Source organism: Leopardus geoffroyi, chromosome B2 (genome assembly GCF_018350155.1).
Source record: "Leopardus geoffroyi isolate Oge1 chromosome B2, O.geoffroyi_Oge1_pat1.0, whole genome shotgun sequence".
In the NCBI taxonomy this organism is placed as follows: Eukaryota; Metazoa; Chordata; class Mammalia; order Carnivora; family Felidae; genus Leopardus; species Leopardus geoffroyi.
Genome location: NC_059332.1, coordinates 150,757,198 through 150,769,098, shown reverse-complemented (window position 1 = coordinate 150,769,098; position 11,901 = coordinate 150,757,198). Strand labels below are relative to the sequence as shown.

The 11,901-nt window shown below is 55.1% G+C and overlaps 1 long non-coding RNA gene across 1 annotated transcript; it reads right to left on the bottom strand.

The window, feature by feature from the left end:
• Positions 1-723: 723 nt before the first annotated feature.
• On the bottom strand, positions 724-11,062 carry LOC123609307. Its single transcript, XR_006717735.1, has 2 exons — positions 9,390-11,062; positions 724-5,376 (listed from the first exon to the last, which is right to left on the bottom strand). It is a non-coding gene; the product is annotated as an uncharacterized LOC123609307 (long non-coding RNA).
• Between the last annotated feature and the right edge of the window lie 839 nt (positions 11,063-11,901).

The following is an 11,901-nucleotide window of genomic DNA, read 5'->3' as shown; positions in this document are numbered from 1 at the left end:
CAGCGGTGGCAGGCTTGTTTGGTTTTCATAATGCCTCAGGAACAGGGGACTGCCCTGTGGGTACCACACTCCCCAACACCTAAGCCTGTGGGTCGCAGGCATCAGCGAGCCTCACCCGGGCGGGGGTGGATCACGCCCTGGAGCCCGGGGTTCCCCACGGTCACTGCCTGAGGGTCCCCCCTGCAGCCGCACCTGACGCCCCGGCTGTGCATCTGGAAATGAGCCTCTGGGGGCCTCGTGAGGTCGGTCAGGCCCCAAAGCCTGAGACCGTGAGGACCGAAGACCGGACGGAACACAGGCCCGGACGGCATTGGCACAACTCAGCACGGACGATATGGACTCCTGTCGCTTGGAAAGCGGCGGGGAGCTCGGCGTCTGGGTTTTTCTCCACGTCTGCCGCCCAGCCCTGCGTGTACGTGACATACTTTTCAGTGCAAGGAAATCAAGGGCCCACATCGCGCGTGATAACTCACCCAAGACATTTCTTTTTTTTTTTTTAATTTTTTTTTCAACGTTTATTTATTCTGGGGACAGAGAGAGACAGAGCATGAACGGGGGAGGGGCAGAGAGAGAGGGAGACACAGACCGGAAACAGGCTCCAGGCTCTGAGCCATCAGCCCAGAGCCTGACGCGGGGCTCGAACTCACGGACCGCGAGATCGTGACCTGGCTGAAGTCGGACGCTTAACCGACTGCGCCACCCAGGCGCCCCTCACCCAAGACATTTCTTAAGAGATTTTTATTCTCACCTTACACCCCACCGGTCACACCTGCCAATTGGGGAGCTGCAGCTAAATGTGGCATCCGCGTGTGAGGTGGGCCCTGTATGCTGACAAAGGGCACACTGTGCTCACCCCGGGGGCCTCTTGGGAGGAACTAACGTCTGCCGTGGAGGCTCAACGTGTCAGTGAGTGTCGGGATGGGAGAGGGTCTCGCCCCCACCTGGTGACGGCAGACCCGGGGCTGGCGACCGTCGGCCCACCAGCCCCGCAAAGAGGGGAGCCTGGCGGGACAACACTGCCACTCCAGCCCAGGTTAAGTGTTAAGACTGGTGTGAACTCTTAGAGGCTCCCGGGGAATAAATAAATAAGAGCCTCTCAAGTTTCCCCCCGGGGAGAAAGCAATGCGCCCTGGGAGGGAGGTCACTGAAGGTCAAGAGGAATCAGGGAAAAGCCCTTCCGTGGGGCCTGCAAATGTTTGTGCTAAATAAACATTTTAAAAGTCGAAGATCCCGAGAGCAGCCATCGGCCTCCTTTCTGAGGACCAATTAGCCTCTGTCGTCTACAATTTGTTCAGCAGGGCGTGGCCTTTCCAGACTCCATCAGGGCCGGGAGACAGAAGTTAATGAGCCGACCGAGAGTCCACTCCCAGCGACAGACCACGCGGGGTCACACGGAATGCCTTCGTGAGACGATTCCCTGCAAGGGTGCAGAAAAGGAGAATTCTAAAGAGGGAAGCTGGATTTTTCAGGCGAGATTTTCCTTTGAGCTCAAGAGAAGGCTCGCGATCACGGTAATTTATTTAAAGTCAGCCGTAACTTTTTCCCTTAGGACAAATTACCTTCATGTGTGAAATGCCCTGTGTTTTGAGAGTTGCACCTGTTTTAAAGGGTTCCCAAGCCCTCCGGCTCTGCCCTCCAGCGGGGCCCTGGGTTATTCAGCCACTGTGGCCGCGAGGATTCGGTGGCTCGAGGTGCCCGGAGGCGAGGCGGCCTGGCGCTGTCCCTGCAGGTGATTCGTCCACCCGCCTCCTCTGCAGACACGTGGACGGCGAGCGGCGGGGACCAGCGTCACCCGGCTCGGCGCCCTGACCTCAGCAGTGCCCAGATTCCCCGGGCGGGGAGGGCCCACACCCCTCGCCCACCACCTGCATGGACGGAGCCCCACTGCTTGCAAAGGGCCCACGCGACGGCACGTGCTCCCCTGGTGACCCGACGGCACCAGGCGCTGACATTTCCTGCCGAGCCCCTCAGACCCCCCGGAGGAGGCGGTCGCTTCATTCAGAAGCTTTCCCTCTTTCCGGAGCCCTGCTATCTGCAGATGAGGGTCCGAGGCCTTTGAGTAGAGGTCAAAACGCATTTTGGTGGCTGCCCCTCAGAACACGGGGCTATTCGTTATTTTTTATTGTAAGTAGAAACAGGGGAATGAGGCTTCCCATGAAGGGCAGCTGGTTTTGCAAAACACGCACGGAGTGCACATATTTATGTGGGAACTGACGGCAGACGAGGTCAAGTGCGTGAAAACGGATGGGTAGGAGGCCGAGGAAGCCACCACACCCACCACCACGTCCACCATCACCGTGGCGGCTTGCGGCAAAGCCACGCTCGGGAGGAGAGCAGAGGCACCCAGCACAGACAGCCCTCGGCCCTTCCGGGGTAACGTGTCCCCCCAGGACCGCCCCCACCGGCCCCCGTTCCCTCGGGCCCCTGCACGCCCAGCACATGCCAGGCGACAGGCCTGGCCCCTCGCTGATGGGGCCGGGAGGTGTGTGGGCGCCCAGAGCCACCTGGCCGTGGCCGGAGGGGGAGAGCCGCCGAGCGAGGGCTGCGTGGGCCCTGCTGTCCCGAGAGCCTGGTTCTGACGTCTGTTTACACGTCAGGAGCTGCCTCACCTGCAGGAGTGAAGTCCGTCCGTCCAACGGGCATCACAGGAAGGGGGGAGAGGTGGTCTGTAAAGACAGGTGATGGGCTCCCGCTCTGGGGACAGAAGGACGCTCGGCCCCCCCGGGCCCCCGTCCGACGGCGTCTCCCCCTTCCGCTCCTCTCTCCCCCGGCCCGCAGCAGCCCTGCAGCCCCCGCTCCACACGACCCCACGGCCCTTCCCTCCACCTCCCACGGCCAGCCTTCCTGTGTGCTCAGGGCGGAAGTTCCTGAGAGCCTGGCTGGCCCAGCGAGCATTCCTGGGACGAGGGACAAGCAGGGGGCATCTTGGATCAAAGGACACCCCTCGAGCTGATCAGAGTCAGTGGAGAAGCAGCGTCCAGTGCTTTGGGGCAAGAGACTCTGGAAAAAGTCTTGTACAAATATCAAAACATCAGACAGCATAGATGCACGGGCCGGATGTTATTGTCAATCTTGATGAGAATAGAGGAGGAATTTTAAGTGGGTCACATTAGTATTCGATAGAGTCCTCACCTGGTGAGGCTGGGCGGGAATTTGATGGTCTGAGCCAACCGCCTGTGATCACCTGAGACATCTGGGGTCACGGCGGGGACTTGTCTGAGGAGCCACCGCAGACACAGAGCAGAACCAGAGGGAGCCTCACGCCCTCGACGGACAACCCGGGGGCTGCCCTCCGCTACCGACAGCCGGCCTGTGGGGATGCAGAGGCTTCCGACATTCCGTCAGCTGTCCACGTAGGACTCCTGAGATGAAAATCATCATTTAGGGTTTTTTTAATCACCAATAATGAAAGTTAACAAAGTGGCAATATGGAATTGTGATGGGTAATTTTGCATCAACTTGACTGAGCCAAAGATGTACAGGTGGCCAGTAGAGTGCCTGGTGTCTTTGTGAGGGTGTGTTCCAGAAAGTTGACCGCGTAAGGAAGAGGGTCTCGTCCATGCCCATGGACCTCATCCAACCCTTCGAGGGCCTGCACAGAACGAAACAGAGGAGGGGCGAACCCGCCGAGACGCCCCCTTCTCCTGCCCGTGGGCACCAGTGCTCTGAATCTCTGGCCTGACTCAGACCAGGACTGACACCAGGCTCCCCCCGTTCTCAGGCACTGGGGCTCAGAGTGAAACCCACCACTGGCACCCCCGGGTCTCCGGCTTGCAGGGGGCAGATCATGGGACTTCTCGGCCTCCGTAACCATGAGCCAGTTCCTGTAATAAGTCTCCCTTATGTACCTTCACATACGTCTCTCCAGACAACATGAGAACAGCCCCATGTTACCCAAAACCCTATAAAATGTAAACGTACAAATAACCACGTGTTAAGGCACAAAGAACACTCGGGGAGCTGATACAATTAAATGGTTCTGTTGGACTGTAGAAAGGATCGTTATCTCACATCGCTTCTGCTCTTGTCTGTCTCTGGGCCGCTAACAAAGTCCACTCTCCTTCCCAGCAGGAAGGCTGTTCCAGAATGCAGAAAGGAGGCGTGCGAACTCACAGCCCCAGCGCTGCCGGACGCGATTTGAACCTGTTCCCTCACTTGGGGGCGCCCGTCTGCGAATGCGGTCAATGCCAGTAACCACCTCGAAGACCGTCGTGTTGATAACCTGGCACGTACGTGGCACCTAGCGTGTAGAAAGTTAAGACCTAAATGACGTGAGTTCCCACTGTTTAGGATACGCTCACCTTCAGTGCGGGGGACGGTCATCTGTGGGCATTCAGTAATCTTGTGCTCACACTTGCCATCAGAGACATCGGAGACTCAAAGAGCTCATGTTTGAGGCCTAAGACGTTTTGACTTAAAATTCACTCACCCTTTTGTGTTTGTCGTCATGACACTTTGGCATGGTCACTGGGCGACTTTTATCATCCGCGTTGGCGTTGCCCTCCAGTGTGGGACAGGCTGTCTCTCTGTGCCCGCTCCCCTTTGCAGCCTGTCAGGAGGGGACAGGGCAGGGCGGCCAGGGGTGCACCCCCGCCCCTGGGCAGGGCTCGGGGGCGGCTGGGGACCCGGTTGTCCCAGGGGCCTGGGCGACAGAGACCCCTGCCTGGTGTCAGATTCACAGAGCAGCGCACCCTGCTATGAGCTCAGACCCCTAGATGTCGGACACCCTCCAGGGCGAGTTTAGAGAGAGCCTCTGTCATCATCAATGCTCTGTGTTTCATACAAGAACGTCCCTCCCCACAGTGGTCGCCTGTAAGGTCCCCACCTGTAAGTGCCTGGTGGTGCCCCTGAGGGACATGCCCTGCGGTGCTGGGGGGACCCTTCTCTGCGTCGCACCGGCTCCCCTCCCTCCGTCCCCGACCAGTCAGGCCTCCCAGGGTGCTCTGGGCTGGCTTGGGGCTTGGGTCGCAGCCCAGACACGCTGGGACACTTCTAGAGAAGCGTGGACAGAGTGCTGTCGGCACCCACGGGGCCGCCTGGGGAGGAGCACAGGACGGGAGGTGCGGCGATGATTTCCAGCCTCGGGGACACTTGGCTTAAACAGACCCTGGAAAATGAGAGCTTGTGGGCGACAAAACCAGCAAGTGCCTGTGCTCTTTCCCAAGACCCAACCCTCTCAGGGCAGACGTCGGGAAAGAATCGAGTCCACGGTGCTCAGTGGTGCTGGTCCTGCCCAAACGGGAACTGGACAGACCAGGGGTCCCAGAGACGCCTTTAGGTAAACGCCTGACGAGGCGGGGCTGGTTTCGGTCCGTGGGGGCTGCCGTGACGTCTGCCGTCCCTTCTCCGCCGGCTCAGGGTGTGCGTCAGGAACGCCTACAACCCACCAATGAAGAATTAACAAAATAACGTTCTGGAGGATTTTTCTGGAACCAGAGCTCAGGTGCCCTTCGGGGGACCCAGATCCTTACTGATCCTACAAGTTCTGGTTGGGTTAAGGGTTGTGTTATGTGTTCAGCCAGGATCCAGGCTGAGTCTGAACCAGGAGCCTGGGGGTGCTGGAGTCGCTCACACAGTGTTACGTTTCATCCTGGGCTGTATATCCTGCTCGCCTGCCGTAGAGGACGTGTGTGGTCAGACGGCCCCACATCCCTCCTTCAGGAAACCTGTCCTCCCCTCCCCTCCCCTCCCCTCCCCTCCCCTGCCCAGGGCTGTGCCCTGGTGTAGCCTCCAGGATGGCCGGCCAGCACCCGCCCTGGCGCTCAGCTCGCGGGCTCCATCACAGCGGCCACAGCAGTGTAGCCTGGGCTCGGGCTGCCAGGCCACTCCCCCCCCCCCCCCCCCCCCCGCCAAACCGTGCTGATGGCTTGAGTGAACTTGCTGGCAGAACTCAGGGTCTCTCGGACACACATTTTCAGGATAAAGAAGAGAAACTTCTTTCCCTCAGGTCACTAATCTGGAATCGTGTACACCAGAGTCATTAGTGATGTGGAAGGAAACTGAAGACTGAAGCCAAGCAGAGACTATATGAGAGAGGAATGGAGTGTGGGGAGGAAGCAGGGAGGAGGGGGAGCAGGGAGGAGGGAGAGCGGGGAGGAGGGGGAGAGGGAGGAGGGAGAGTAGGGAGGAGGGGGAGGGGAGGGGGGAGGAGGGAGAGTGAGGAGGAAGGGGAGTGGGGCAGAAGGGGGAAGGGGGAGGAGGAGGGGAGAGGAGTGGAGGAGGAAATAGGAGGAGGGGAGGAGCAGGGGAAAGAGGGGGGAAGGAGGGGAGGGGGGAAAGAGGAAAGGAAGGGAGGAGGAGGGGGAAGTGGGGGAGGAGGAGGGAGGAGGGGGAAGGAGAGGAGGAGGAAATGAGAGGAGGGAGGGAGAGGAGGAGAGGGAAGGGGGAGGAGGAGGGGTAGGGGGAAGAGGGGATAAAGGGAAGAAGGAGGGGGAAGGGGGAGGAGGAAGGAGGGGTAGGAGGTAACGGGAGGAGGGGAGGAGGGGGGAAGGAGGGGAGGAAGGAGGGGAAGGGTGGAGGAGGAGGGGGAAGTGGGGAGGAGGAGGAAGAAGGGGAAGGAGGAAGAGGGGGAAGGAGGAACACTAGCAGAATGTTAACTTACAGACTGCCTTTGGCCCCCTCTGCGGCCATTTGTCTGCACGTAAAGCTTCCTGTCTGTGTCCCTGAGAAGTGGGCTGGGAGTGTGGGGTCTAGACGGCCAGCTCCAGGGAGTCCTTGGGTATGGACGGACCAGGCCAGAGAGACCTGAGAAAGAGCAGGCTGAGAAGCTGGATTCTTTCCTCAAGCTTAGGGGATAAAGACAAACACTAAGAAGTACTTGAATTACGAGTATGTGAACAAAAAGAAACATCCAGAATAATTGTTCCAAAGACAACTGAAGCTCATCTGTCTTAGTCTTCGGTCGCACGGAGATGAGTCAGCCTGGCTTGAAGCACAGGGTTGGGCGGGTGTCTTAGTCCAGGTTCCCTACAGAGGTAGAGCCACAGCAATCCCATCAAAACAACACCAGAATTCTTCACGGAGCTAGAACAACAATCCCAAAATTTGTATGAAACCAGAAAAGACCCCAAAGAGCCAAGCAATCTTGAAAAAGGAAACCAAAGCAGGAGGCATCGCAATCCCAGACTTCAAGCTATACTACAAAGCTGTGATCGTCAAGACAGTATGGCACTGGCACAAGAACAGGCCAATGGAACAGAATACAGAACCCAGAAATGGGCCCACAAATGTATGGCCAACTCATCTTCGACAAAAGAGGGAAGAATAGCCAATGGAAAAAAGACAGTCTCTTCAGCAAATGGTGCTGCAAAAACTGGACAGTGACATGCAGAAGAATGAACCTGGACCACTTTCTTACACCAGACACAAAAAGAAACTCAACGTGGATGAAAGACCTAAATGTAAGACAGGAAGCCATCAAAATCCTCGAGGAGAAAGCAGGCAAAAACCTCTTTGATCTTGGCCACAGCAACTTCTTACTCAACACGTCTCTGGAAGCAAGGGAAACAGAAGTAAAAATGAACTACTGGGACCTCATCAAAATTAAGGAAACAATCAGCAAAACTAAAAGGCAACCGGCAGAATGGGAGAAGATATTTGCAAATGACATATCATATGAAGGGTTAGTATCCAAATTCTACAAAGAACTTATCAAACTCCACACCCAAAAAACAAATAATCCCATAAAGAAATGGGCAAAGGACATGAATAGACACTTCTCCAAAGAAGACATCTAGATGGCCAAACACATGAAAAAACACTCAACATCACTCATCGTCCGGGAAATACAAATCAAACCCACAACGAGATATCACCTCACACCTGTCAGAATGGCTAACAACTCAGGCAACAACAGACGTTGACGAGGATGTAGAGAATCATCCTCTGACGAGGATGACGAGGATCTCTTTTGCACTGTTGGTGGGAATGCAAGCTGGTGCAGCCACTCTGGAAAACAGTATGGAGGTTCCTCAAAAAATTAAAAATAGAACTACCCTACGACCCAGCAATGGCACTACGAGGCATTTATCCACGGGATACAGGTGTGCCATTTCGAAGGGGCACACGCGCCCCAGTGTTTATAGCAGCACTTTTGACAACAGCCAAAGTACGGAAAGAGCTCAAATGTCCATCGGTGGATGAATGGATAAAGAAGGTGTGGTATATATACACAATGGAGTATTAGTCAACAATCAAGAAGAATGAAATCTTGCCATTTGCAACTACGTGGATGGAACCGGAGGGTATTATGCTCAGCGAAATTGGTCAGAGAAAGACAAACATCATGTGACTTCACTCATATGAGGACTTTAAGAGACAAAACAGATGAACATAAGGGAAGGGAAGGAAAAATAATCTAAAAACAGGGAGGGGGACAGAAGAGACTCTTAAGTTTGGAGAACAAACTGAGGGTTACAGGAGGGGTGGTGGGAGAGGGGATGGGCTAAATGGGGAAGGGGCATTAAGGAACCTACTCCTGAAATCATTGCACCACATGCGACCTAACCTGGATGTGAATTAAGAATAAAGATATAAATTAATTAATCATTTTGAAAAAATAAAAATAAATTTAAAAAGTAACAACAGAAGTAGAGCCACTAGGATGGACGGATAGAGGACTGACAGGGAGCTGGATGTTGAGAACGGATTATGCGGAATTAGCCCACATAATTAGGGAGCCTGGTAAGTCCGGCATCTACAGTGCGATCCGCCAGGCGGAGACCCCGGAAGGCCGGCGACACAGGGGTGATCTGAAGACCGGGAAAACAAGACGCAAGAGAGCAGATGGTAAGGGTCCGGTCGGTGGCTGGTCTGCTGGAGAGCTTCCTCTTGCTCAGGGAGGCTGGTCTTCTGTTTTATTCAGGCCCTACCAGACTGGATGACGCTCGCCCACGGGACGAAGGGCAACCTGCTTCGTCAGAGTCTACCCACTCTGAAATGTCGCTCTCAGGCAGAAACACGCCCAAGTGGAACACAACATTCACCATCTCGGTCCACCCTTACCAACCTGGCCCCGAAACACACCCCCTTAAACCAAACCCAATCTCCGAAGAGTGCCAAGGCTCTAATCCCGCCTGACGCGATCCCGGCCAACGTAACAGAGCTGCCCTGCGTGCAACCAAAAACGCACCGACCTTTACCCCAGATGGGTGTGTCACATCATCAGTTGGTGTTTACTCCTCCCTTGAAACCCTGGGGCTGAAGTACTGACATGAAGTTAATACACCAAATAAGAGAGGGAAGAGAACAAGGATCTTTTATAACTATGCTTATTTACCTATTTTTGTAAAATATAAACATAGGTTTGTTTCACAGGTTACACACACACAGCCCCAAGCATATCCATGAAAAACTCAGGAGCACCGCACGTACAGCCCTCGTTCCCGTACCCGGTATTTAGAGCGCCCTTCGTCCACCACATGTTCTGAGCTCTCTTTGTTTCAGCACTTCGGTCAGTCACGGTTCTCTGCCTGGTGGGGTGACCCAAACCTTCATTCCCAAAGGGTCTGGGCCATTGGTGGGATGTTGTGGTTTTCCACTGACATTCGCACAGACGCTCTGTAGGGCTCTCCCGAGTTCCACACGTGATCTCCCTCAGCTCCGTTGTAGAATCACAGTCCAACGTCCCCCCTGCAGTCAGCCCACACCCGCCAACACCGTAACCCCCGGTGCCTGTTGATTCACAGGCATGAGGTCTCCAAAGTGGCTGGGAGGCAGTCTTAGCATCCAGTTCAATGGAACCTTCTGCTTCATCTGGGACGAAGACCTCTTGGCCAGCAGAGCAAAGGTCTGGGAACAGGAAGCAGAAATCTCAGGGATGGGTCACTAAAGGTGATAATGAGTGGTGTCACCCCATGGCCGGACAAACCCCACCTTCCCCAAGCACGCTCCAAAAACAAAGGCATTGCATTCAAGAGGAAGGTTATAGTGTATTCCCCTCCCGTGCTCGGGGACACAGAGGTGATGTCACGGATCGCTGGAGAAATTAACTTTGAGCTTCTTCCCAAGAAAGTGAGGAGATTCCACCTTTTAAATACATTTCTAGTTATCTTACGAACTGAGACATTAACGTGTAGCTAAACACTGGAGGCCAGAAGCCGTAACTCCTCCTTTGCCCTCGGTTTACAGACGGGGAAGCTGGGGATAATTGTCCTGCTCGGCGTCATGACATGTTGATGTCGGTGCCGGGGCCAGGACTCAGCACCCCTCACCCCCGTCGGAGAGCCCCAGTGAGAACTGCTGAATCGTGACCATTGTGCTTGACACGTGCTCCTTATGAAGAAGATTGAAAAGCCAGTTAAAAATCCACACGCAGCCTCGCTTCCCCCTTTTGTGTTTGTCGAGGAAACACGTCGAAGTGATTTTCAAGATGTAACAGCAGCTCCTGAGGTATTGGGACCCTGAACACTCCCTGACCTATATTATTATCTTGGCTGGGGGCATGCTGCCCCAGGTGTGTTCTCAGGTCGGCCTTCAGTGCCCTTCCTGCCCCGAGGAAAGGGAATGTGCTCCCTGAGCGGATGAGGGGAGCCGGTCACCAGGTTGCCAACGGCCGCCCGCGGTGTCACCCAGACGTATGCCTTGTCTCCTCACGGTGGCCGCTTCCCCCGGACCCCGGGAGCCAGAGGGTGCTCTCTGATGGGGCACTTGGCTGTCACTCGGACCTGAGTGTGAGAGCACCCTCGTTCCCACCGGGACGGAAGCACAGCCGCAGCCCGCAGTAACACGCAGGAAGCCACCATCACGGCACCACGTTCCGGATGCTTCCGTGGGCAACTTCCGTGGTGATGGCAGGAGTAACTGCAAAGAGATCAAGACACGGCGAGTTTAAGGACCCCCCAGGATCTCCCCGCTAGACACGTCGAGCTAGCGCTCGAGTCCAGTTCTTTCAAACCTCAAAACTCAACGTTTTCATCACTGCCTCTTGCATAATCACTACCCGAGCAGCCTCTGAGGTCCGAGCCAGGGGATGGCGGCATTGACGTCTTGTGCTTCCCTAAAAAGTCCAAGATGCCAACTTCACGTCTGGGAAGCGCCCCCTTAGGTCATAAAGACTAAAACCTGGGTGGCCAGGTTCCCAGGCCACCCCCTGGGTTCTCTGGGTTCCCAGAGCCGCCCGCGTTGTGTGGAGCACAGGGGAGGGGACCCAACACCCACCGTCTGCATGCACTTCTTTGCTCCACGTGTCACCAAATGGGAGGAGACAGTGTGGAGGACTCAGTCTTGCTTTGTTCCAGAGAGGATTAAGGTGACCTCAAGTTCAACCGAGTTCCGTAAGTTTGGTACGAGATGGAAACATGAAATAGTCGTGACTATGAAATGTTAAAACGACCAGTAGAAATGATGCGACGAGGTCCACGACTAAAAGGAGAAGGTGCCCCTCTCCTCTTGAAGAGCCAGACTTCGGTGTATTTTCATTTTCATTTCTTTTCTTCCAACTCAGAGTAGAGTTCACGCAGGGGGAGGGGCTTCAATTTTGTATCATCACAAAGTAACACGCGAGCACTGTGGACAGTGTAGAAGGTGCATTAAACCCAGAAGGAGGCGACGGGAGGCGAGGGGTGTGGAGGCATCTTAGTGTGGCCGTGCAGACGGCACGTGTGGCTGGCTCTCCGACAGCGGAGTGTGTGTGCTTACAAATGAGGCACTGATGGTGAAGCCGTTTGAAACCGAGGTTTTCACGTAATAGACTATCAACAACTTCTTCCCGTAAAACACTGGCTTTTGATCTGATAATTTGAAAACAGACTTCCTGGTATGCTAGAAATAAACCCAATACAATTTTTATGTTAAAAATTTTTTTTAATGTTTATTCATCTTTTGAGAGAGAGAGACAGAGTGTGAACAGGGGAGGGGCAGAGAGAGAGAGAGAGAGAGAGAGAGAATTTGAAGCACGCTCCA